This window comes from Larus michahellis, chromosome 2 (genome assembly GCF_964199755.1).
Source record: "Larus michahellis chromosome 2, bLarMic1.1, whole genome shotgun sequence".
Classification (NCBI taxonomy): Eukaryota; Metazoa; Chordata; class Aves; order Charadriiformes; family Laridae; genus Larus; species Larus michahellis.
In genome coordinates, this window is record NC_133897.1 from 25,446,831 (window position 1) to 25,454,655 (window position 7,825).

Sequence of the window (7,825 nt, forward strand, 5' to 3'; positions counted from 1 at the left end):
CAGTTTCTTTAGTCGATAAGAAGAAAGTGCTTGTAAACATAAGGGATCTCATAAGTAAGAGTAAAGGATGAATAACAACACTCAGCCCCTTGTAGATCACCTAATAACATACAAGAGCATAGATCCTGTCTTTGAAGTCTCTATTTTTTTCATGAACTGTTGACTACAGAAGTCTGGGCAATGTTGTCAGCTGATGCAGATTAGGAAGAGAAAAAAAAAACACCATGTTGTACTTTATGCCAAAGCCAAGACTGCTACATATCCATATTGACAACCAGGGAACTATAATAATAAATCATTGTAAGAAAAACTTGTTTCCTTAGCTTTGCTGCTCTTTATGAATGCTCAGAATGAGTTTCTCTACAGTGCTTCGTGTTCTGATGTTATTTCTGAAAATAGACAGGAGACGAGACATATGCAATTTTTCTACTATCTGAGCAGTTTAAAGATCTTCTGGCTTGACTCTCATCTCTTTTTGAAGGCATTGCCAAGCTTTCATTTAGTAGTCTGCAATGATTAAATCCATGTCAATGTCTGTCTTTGCTTTCACTACACTCTCCCTGCATCCATTTTCATTGAGATCTCAAACAGAATTGGCAGAGGCAGAGTTCTCAGAGGGCCATAAATGGTAAGTCACCTTAGGTCAACTGCTCGAGTAAAACAAGCGTGCCAAAGAGAGTAGCAAAATAGCACAAAACCGGACTCCTGCTCTAGACTTCAAGTAAGGGAAATAAACAGAAAACAAACTACCTGAAAGGAGATATCTGAGCACACTTCCTATGATGTGGATCTAAAGTTCTCATCAAACACTTGTGCCCATCATTCAACTTCCATGTTCAAGTTAGTGCACTCTTGAGTCCAGTTCCTGAAACCATCCATATTCATTAGGGTCACATATTGCTGTGGAGTTTGATTTCAGTCTTTTCACAATCAATGCACCTTGTCAATCACAGCCAATCAATCAGGATTATTTTTCTTATGTTTAAAAGGAATTTCCTGTACTTCAATTTGTGCCCATTGCCTCTTGTCCTGTCACTGAGAAAAGTCTGGCTCTTCTTTACTCCCTCCCATCAGGTATTTATACACATAGATAAGATGTCCCCGTACCTTCACTTATCCAAGCTAAGCAGTCCATCTTGGTCCATTTTGACCCCGGATAGTATTTTTGAGCAGTCAGAATCTTAAACTAGCATTCCAGGATGTAGTTTTGGACTAAAGACCTTTTTCTTTGTAAGTAATAAAACTGTCTGGATTTAAAAATACTCTTGCTCTAAGAACTTATAATTGGTATAAAATATCAATATTAGCGCTGAAATTGTTGGAAAACAATTCCAGATCTGGCAAAATATCCAACGTAACAAGCTCTAATTAGCACAATTATTTCTGTATTGAAGACATATGTGTAATTGTGCTGTCAGTCTTTGCATGAGCAACAATTCCCTCACCCAGTCAACCATAATAAATGTATTAATTTAATAATTCCACATAAAAAAAAATAAATGCCCAAAATCTGATGGCAAACAACTTTGAAGCATTTATTGCTTTATTTAAATTAATTATGTTATTATTTATATTGTTAATGATGATTAAATTATTTAAGTAATTCCAAATGTATTGGCAGGTTCTGGTCCACATCCGTTTAGATTGTATCAAATTTATAACGACTGTCTGATCAACTTAGGGTTTTCTAAAGTACCTCAGTACCCTTAACATAGCATTTTAAGAATTTCTCACATCCGCTCACTTCTCAAAGACATCTCGATAAACAACAAATGACTTACAAGTTCTGACAAAGCTAATTCCTTGCCTTCCTTCAAATCCCTCTTTAAAATTAGGAAGCTGTTGCTATTGCAATGGCAGCCAGCAGTTGGAACTGCTATCATCACACCGGAGAGTTATCACCACAACTGACATCCCAGCCATCATTGTCTCTTTACGTTCCTAAAACTGTCTTCAGCTCTGCTTCTTCCCTATGAGCTTGGATCACCCCTCTGGTATTGTTTTGAATGTGGAACCAACATTGTAGCCAGCAGAGAAAGTGTCAGTATTTGTGGTTTATGTTTATATAGCATCTAACACTATCAACTGTGGTTTGTAGGCATTATGGTAATAGGCAAAAAAACAATGACATAAATGCAAGGTATAGCGTCAAAAAATTCCTTTCAAATTTTAAGAATTTTAAAAGACGGTATTGGAAACAGAAAGGTTTTCTGAGAAAATCCTGAGGTAGAAGGCATAGGAAAGGACATGGCTGTGGCAGGGATCCTGCAACAGTTTTGTGACAGTTTTGTGGTCTCAACAGATACCTTCATAAGTCCTCAGTGGAAAATATAATGACATTAGAATGCCATTCCTAAACCACAAAATCTATCGAAGAGCCATAGCTATGGACAATAAACCACATTAAATGCTTTTCACAAGGCATCTTAATTTCAAATGACTCTTGTAGAAACATTGTAAAAAAATATCTTTTTTAACAATTAGAGGTAATGAATACCTATATACACCACAGCAGAAAATATACCACCACTATTTGCTATTACATAATCAGACTTAAGCAAAATGGTTTCCTGCATAAAAAAAGCAGAGGCAGAAATGTAAAAGAATTCTTGAACTGGGGCGGCCCTGCATGCCCAATATTCTGTCTTGGCCCACTAACCCTTCCCCTGTGAGTCCATTCCTTCCCCGTATCCTTTACATTTTACAGTCTTAAGTGCTGCAGCTTTTTTGTTAATCTGTATATAAATTACTGTTATTTTTATTATCACTGCTTTGATTGTTATAAGTATTTTAAGGCAGTCAGCTCTATACTCCAGTGATACGTGTGCAGTAAAATCATGAAATCATCAGAACACCACAATCAGAGAAGTATCATAACTGCTTCAAGGCATTACAGTACAATTTTAGATGTCGTATAAGTGAAAGTGATTAACACAAAGAGAAAGGCAAGCATTACTTTAAGAGTATGTGATTATACACAAAGAATATCACTATGCCTGATTCAATCAAATTTTGTTCTTAAATATCAAACAAATTCTTCGCTGTTGCTTCCCAGAAACAACAATTCAGAAAGGAATTCTGTGAAAGGTGTTAGTTCGACAAACTAGGAGTGCAAGTGCTTTCTGTACTTGTCTATAAGTTATAAACTTGAAACCCAGAATGAATGAGAAAATAAAATGCTGCTATTCTCCTCTACTTTGAGTTGTTTTTCATCTCATTTAATTGAACTTTAACTGAAGCAGTCAGGTGGTCTTTACTTGTACTTTCAACAGTGTCCAAAAGTATCACTGTTTAAAAATTATTTAGGTGTCATGTGGCTCTATTGATTTCTCCTAATTCAAGAGAAGGAGTACATAATTTTGTTTCTTACACATGTAGGACTGGATTGAACAGCCCTCGCAAACAATCTTGAGCCTCTGGGTTTTTTCACTGTATTTGTTTTCCTCAGCTTCCCATAACTTGGCACTGGTGACTTAAATCCTCCAGAGGAATTCAAGTATTTCAAGTAGTGTGAGAGCCACTTCTTTGAATCAGAATTTATGTGATGAATCCAGGCCAAGTAAGAAATTTGTTTGACTTTAACAATGTTACTCACTAAGAACAGCTGGTCCTTTACTTCATGTCCATTCAGCAGGGGATACAGCAGTTGTCTGCTTATCTAATCTCTTTCTATCATATTCCCTTGGATAAAGGCGCTTATTAAATGACAGTGAACCAAATCTGTTGTCTGAGGTCCCTGTTCTCAGAAGCCTTTAGCTCACAAGGAACAAGCATCCCCTGCCAGGTGCATCTGCAGGTCCCACTCACAATATGAACAGAGGGCACTTATCACTTCCATTCCCAGCTCAGCTCTGTCCTATTTAGGAGCAAACACTGCAGTTTCTTATGCTGCAATTTTCAAAAACAGGTTAGATTTGACTGCATTTGAAAATGAATTTTCAAATTATTTCATAATTTTTCAAGTTCACACATGGTTCTTTGTAGTGTATATTTTTTAATACTCCTTTTCACAGATTGTTGGGTTTTGGAATTTTGAGCAAGAGTCTTCTTCTTGGCATCTTACACATCTTCATGGCCAAAAACATTAATGCCGTTTTCTATCCACTGTCACATCCAAAGGAAAACCACTGCCAATACCAGATCAAGTCCTAGGCTGCATTAGGAAGAACATTGCCAGCTGGTCAAGGCAGGCAATCCTTCCCTTTTTCTCAGCCCATTTGAAAGCCATCTGTAGTGCTGTATTTAGTTTTGGGCTCCCCAGTACAAGGAAGACACAGATGTACTGAAGTTACTCCAGTGCAGGTCACTGCAAAGATGGTTAAGGGACCAGGGCATTTCTCCTACAATGAGAAGCTGAGAGAGCTGGGACTATTCATCCCGGAGATGAGAAGGCCCAGGGAGTCTCTTAACAATACATATAAATACCTGAGGGAGGAGGGGAGTAGAGAAGATGGAGACAGACTCTTCTCAGTGGCGCCCAAAGAAAGCACAAGAAGCAACAGGCACAAACTGAAATACAAGGAACTCCAATTAAACATAAGAAATTCCATTTAAAAGAAAAATAAAAAAAAAATAAACAAAAGAAAAATGTTTACTGTAACAGTGATCAGATAGTGGGATAAGTTACCCAGAGAGGTTGTGGAGTCTCAGTCCTTGGAGATATTCAAAACCCAACAGGACAATGCCCTGAGCAACCTGCTCTGTTAACACTGCTTTGGGCCAGGGGAGTGGAGAGGGTGGACTAGATGATCACCAGAGTTCCCCTCCAACCTCAGCAATTCAGTGATTCTGTGAAATCAGCCATCACATTGTACAGCAAAATTTTGAAAATTTCCATGATTCCACAATCCCTCTGGATTTTCACTATGCTCACAGTGAAGAATTTTTTCATAATATCCAATACGAACCTTCAAGCTGCAATTTGTGATCCCTGATTGTTCTTACACTCTCAGGCACTACCAACAAGAGTTGGGCTTCCTCGCCTTTGTACCCTCCCTTCAAGCGTTTGAGAGTTGCTACTGCATCTGCTCTTCACCAGACTAAACAAGTCCAGTTTCTCCATGTCTCTCATCAGGCATCATGTACTGTAAACCCTTCACAACCTTGGTAATCCTCTTCTGAACCCCTTCCAGTGCCATCCTGGAAGCCCAGTCACTGTTTCTATGTTTCAACGCAGCTGAACCCAGCCCATTTGCACTTGTTTAAATTACAGGGAATGCTTTCCACCCTTCCATACCACTTCCCCCTATGCAGTACCATTTCTGAGTCACTCAAGGGCATGCTAGCGTCATCTTGCTGACAGTAATAGTTACACATAGCTTACTCAACAATTCAGAGCAAAATTAAGTGTTAGTATGATTACACGTAGGCTTGTGTGTTACTGGAAGACTGCACCACTTTTCCAACCATTTGGCATGTTGTCCTCAGAGCTCCTGGTCTAAAGAGCAGTTGCAGAAGCAGACGAATTGCCCTGACCACAGGCTTCTGCCTGTACAAACTGTGGTGAAAATGTTCTCAAGATTAAAGCACTGTCTAGGCAATCTTGTCAATGATGCAATATTTTTTTTCCTCTAGAAAATGCAATCTACCATTCCTCATGTCCTTTGCCAACATCACACATAGACTCTGTTCAGAATGAAGAAGAATAAAACAGAGACAGGCTAAGAGAGTCACCAGAGTGTTTTTCATCTCTGGAAAATATCCTGTCACACTTCAGCAACCACAGAAGTCTTATTCTTTCTCACCCAACCCCTGCAATAATTGAAGAACACTGACACTCTTCTAAATGTTTGGAGCTAGCCAAACCTGCACAGCTTTAAATATTGCCAGTGAGATCATCCCCATTTTGCATATGCCAAGAGAAATTATCTCATTTTGAATCAACTCCTGATTCCTGTGGTGTTTCCTACCTTAAGTCTCACACTCATTACATAGCACTTTGCATAAATATCAGTTCAAAGCTATCAGCATGCAGCGGTATCATTTAGGTGTGACAGTCTGCAGGAGGAATGACATGCAGTTTGCTTTCCAGTAACCACTCTAATATAAATGGTACCTTGAATGACCTAGAAGTCATGCCTTAGGGTACCAACTAAAGGAAAGTTTTCCCTAGCATTTGAATCTACTTCCACTTTGTCAGCACCCACAGAAAATGAGCTTTCCATTTATATTCACAGACAGACACCTAATAGTACTCAGGATGCAGAGACTAGAGAGGGGATCGCTTGTCCAGACACACTTAGGAGCCTCTGTGCAGAGCAGCTTACTAGGTACTTATTTAACAGCCAAGTTCACTCTGGCTGGCTTTTTGTCTCATCTTCTGAGAATGCTTATGCAGGGGCTTAGCTCGTGTGTTTTATGAAAAGGCTAAGGATATCTTAAGGATATTCTATCCTTGAGATAGGATATCCAGATGCTGAAATCTCTCGGCATCTTGAGATACCTTTTGGTCTATAAATGTAGTCCCCATAACACTAACTTAAACCAGGACTTCTGAGGGAGAGCTTTACTATGGAGTTCACTTGGAATAAGATGATGCTTTTAGCCCTTTGGACTACAAATTCTCATTTAACCGGTGTGTTAAGAGCGGCCCGGTGCACCTTGCCGCAGGCAGCCTCCTCCCCTGCGCTCCCACCGCCAGGCGTCACCCTGCTGATGCTGTGTACGGGGAACTCGGGGGAAAGAAAAAACAAACCGATGGTGCAAAAAAGGAGTAGAAAAGAAAAACCAAACGGCACTTTCACAAAGCGAAAGCATACAAAAATTAGCATCCCTTGCAGAAAAGTAACTAGTGGAAAGTACGCAGAAAATAGCCTTCATGCAAAGCACAGACGAACACTTTAATGAAGGAAACTATAAAGAAAAATTAGAAGTTAAGGGTTTGGGTTTTTTAACACAGGAGAAGCAGTTACTCTAGTTCTTATCCCTTCTAAGGCAACCTCCTCTTTTCTGCCAGATGTAGCATTCAGCTGGAGTCTATGTCCACTTAACATCTACTGAAAAGGAGAAAAAAATATATTCCCAAGATATAAAAAAAAAAAAGATGGAACTTGGCATCATTTCTGTGAAGACGTCCTGAGGAAGACACAATGAGCTCTGCATGAAGAAATGGAAACATTTCTGAGACCGACTGGCCGTGCTTTCTGCAATGTCAGTAAGCCACTATATGTCGAAATACCCACTAAAACAGAGCTTTCACGAGATAATGATAGTTCACGCTATTGTGTGACTAAACTTTCAGGAGCCAACTGCCTTTTCAGAATCACCAGCACAGAAAGAAAAAAAAGGTACGAGATCATGGTATTTGCGAAAACAAAATATAATTTTTGAAGCGAGGACTGCTCGGATTAGAAGCTGGATTTAGTGCAACATTTTGTCAGGATGGGAGAGTGAGAGGTTTGGAAGAAGCGGCAGGGAAGGGAGAACGGACTGAAAGGCGAGGAGAAAGTTTCCCGGGTAGGGATCTGAAGGGGTGCACTTAGCGAGCAGCTGGTGGGGCGGGGGCAGCCCCCCGGTCCCCCGCAGTGCCTCAGCACTCTCCGGCAAACCCGCCTGTGCGGGGCCCCGGCCGCGGGAGCGGAGCTGCCGGCCGGAGGCTGGCTGGGGGAGGCGAGGGGCGCCCGGGGAGGCAGCGCACCTCGGCGCCTCTTCCTCCTCCTCCTCCCTCCTGCGGGGCGGGGAGGGCGCAGGTGAATGCGCCCTTTGTCCAGCCCGAGGCCCCAGGGGACCCACGGCCGGGCGTTTCTTGGGGCGGCCGGCCCGGGCACCGCGGCCCCGGGCGGTGCTGGAAGGGACACCTCGAGGCCACGCCGCCACGCCGCTCTCC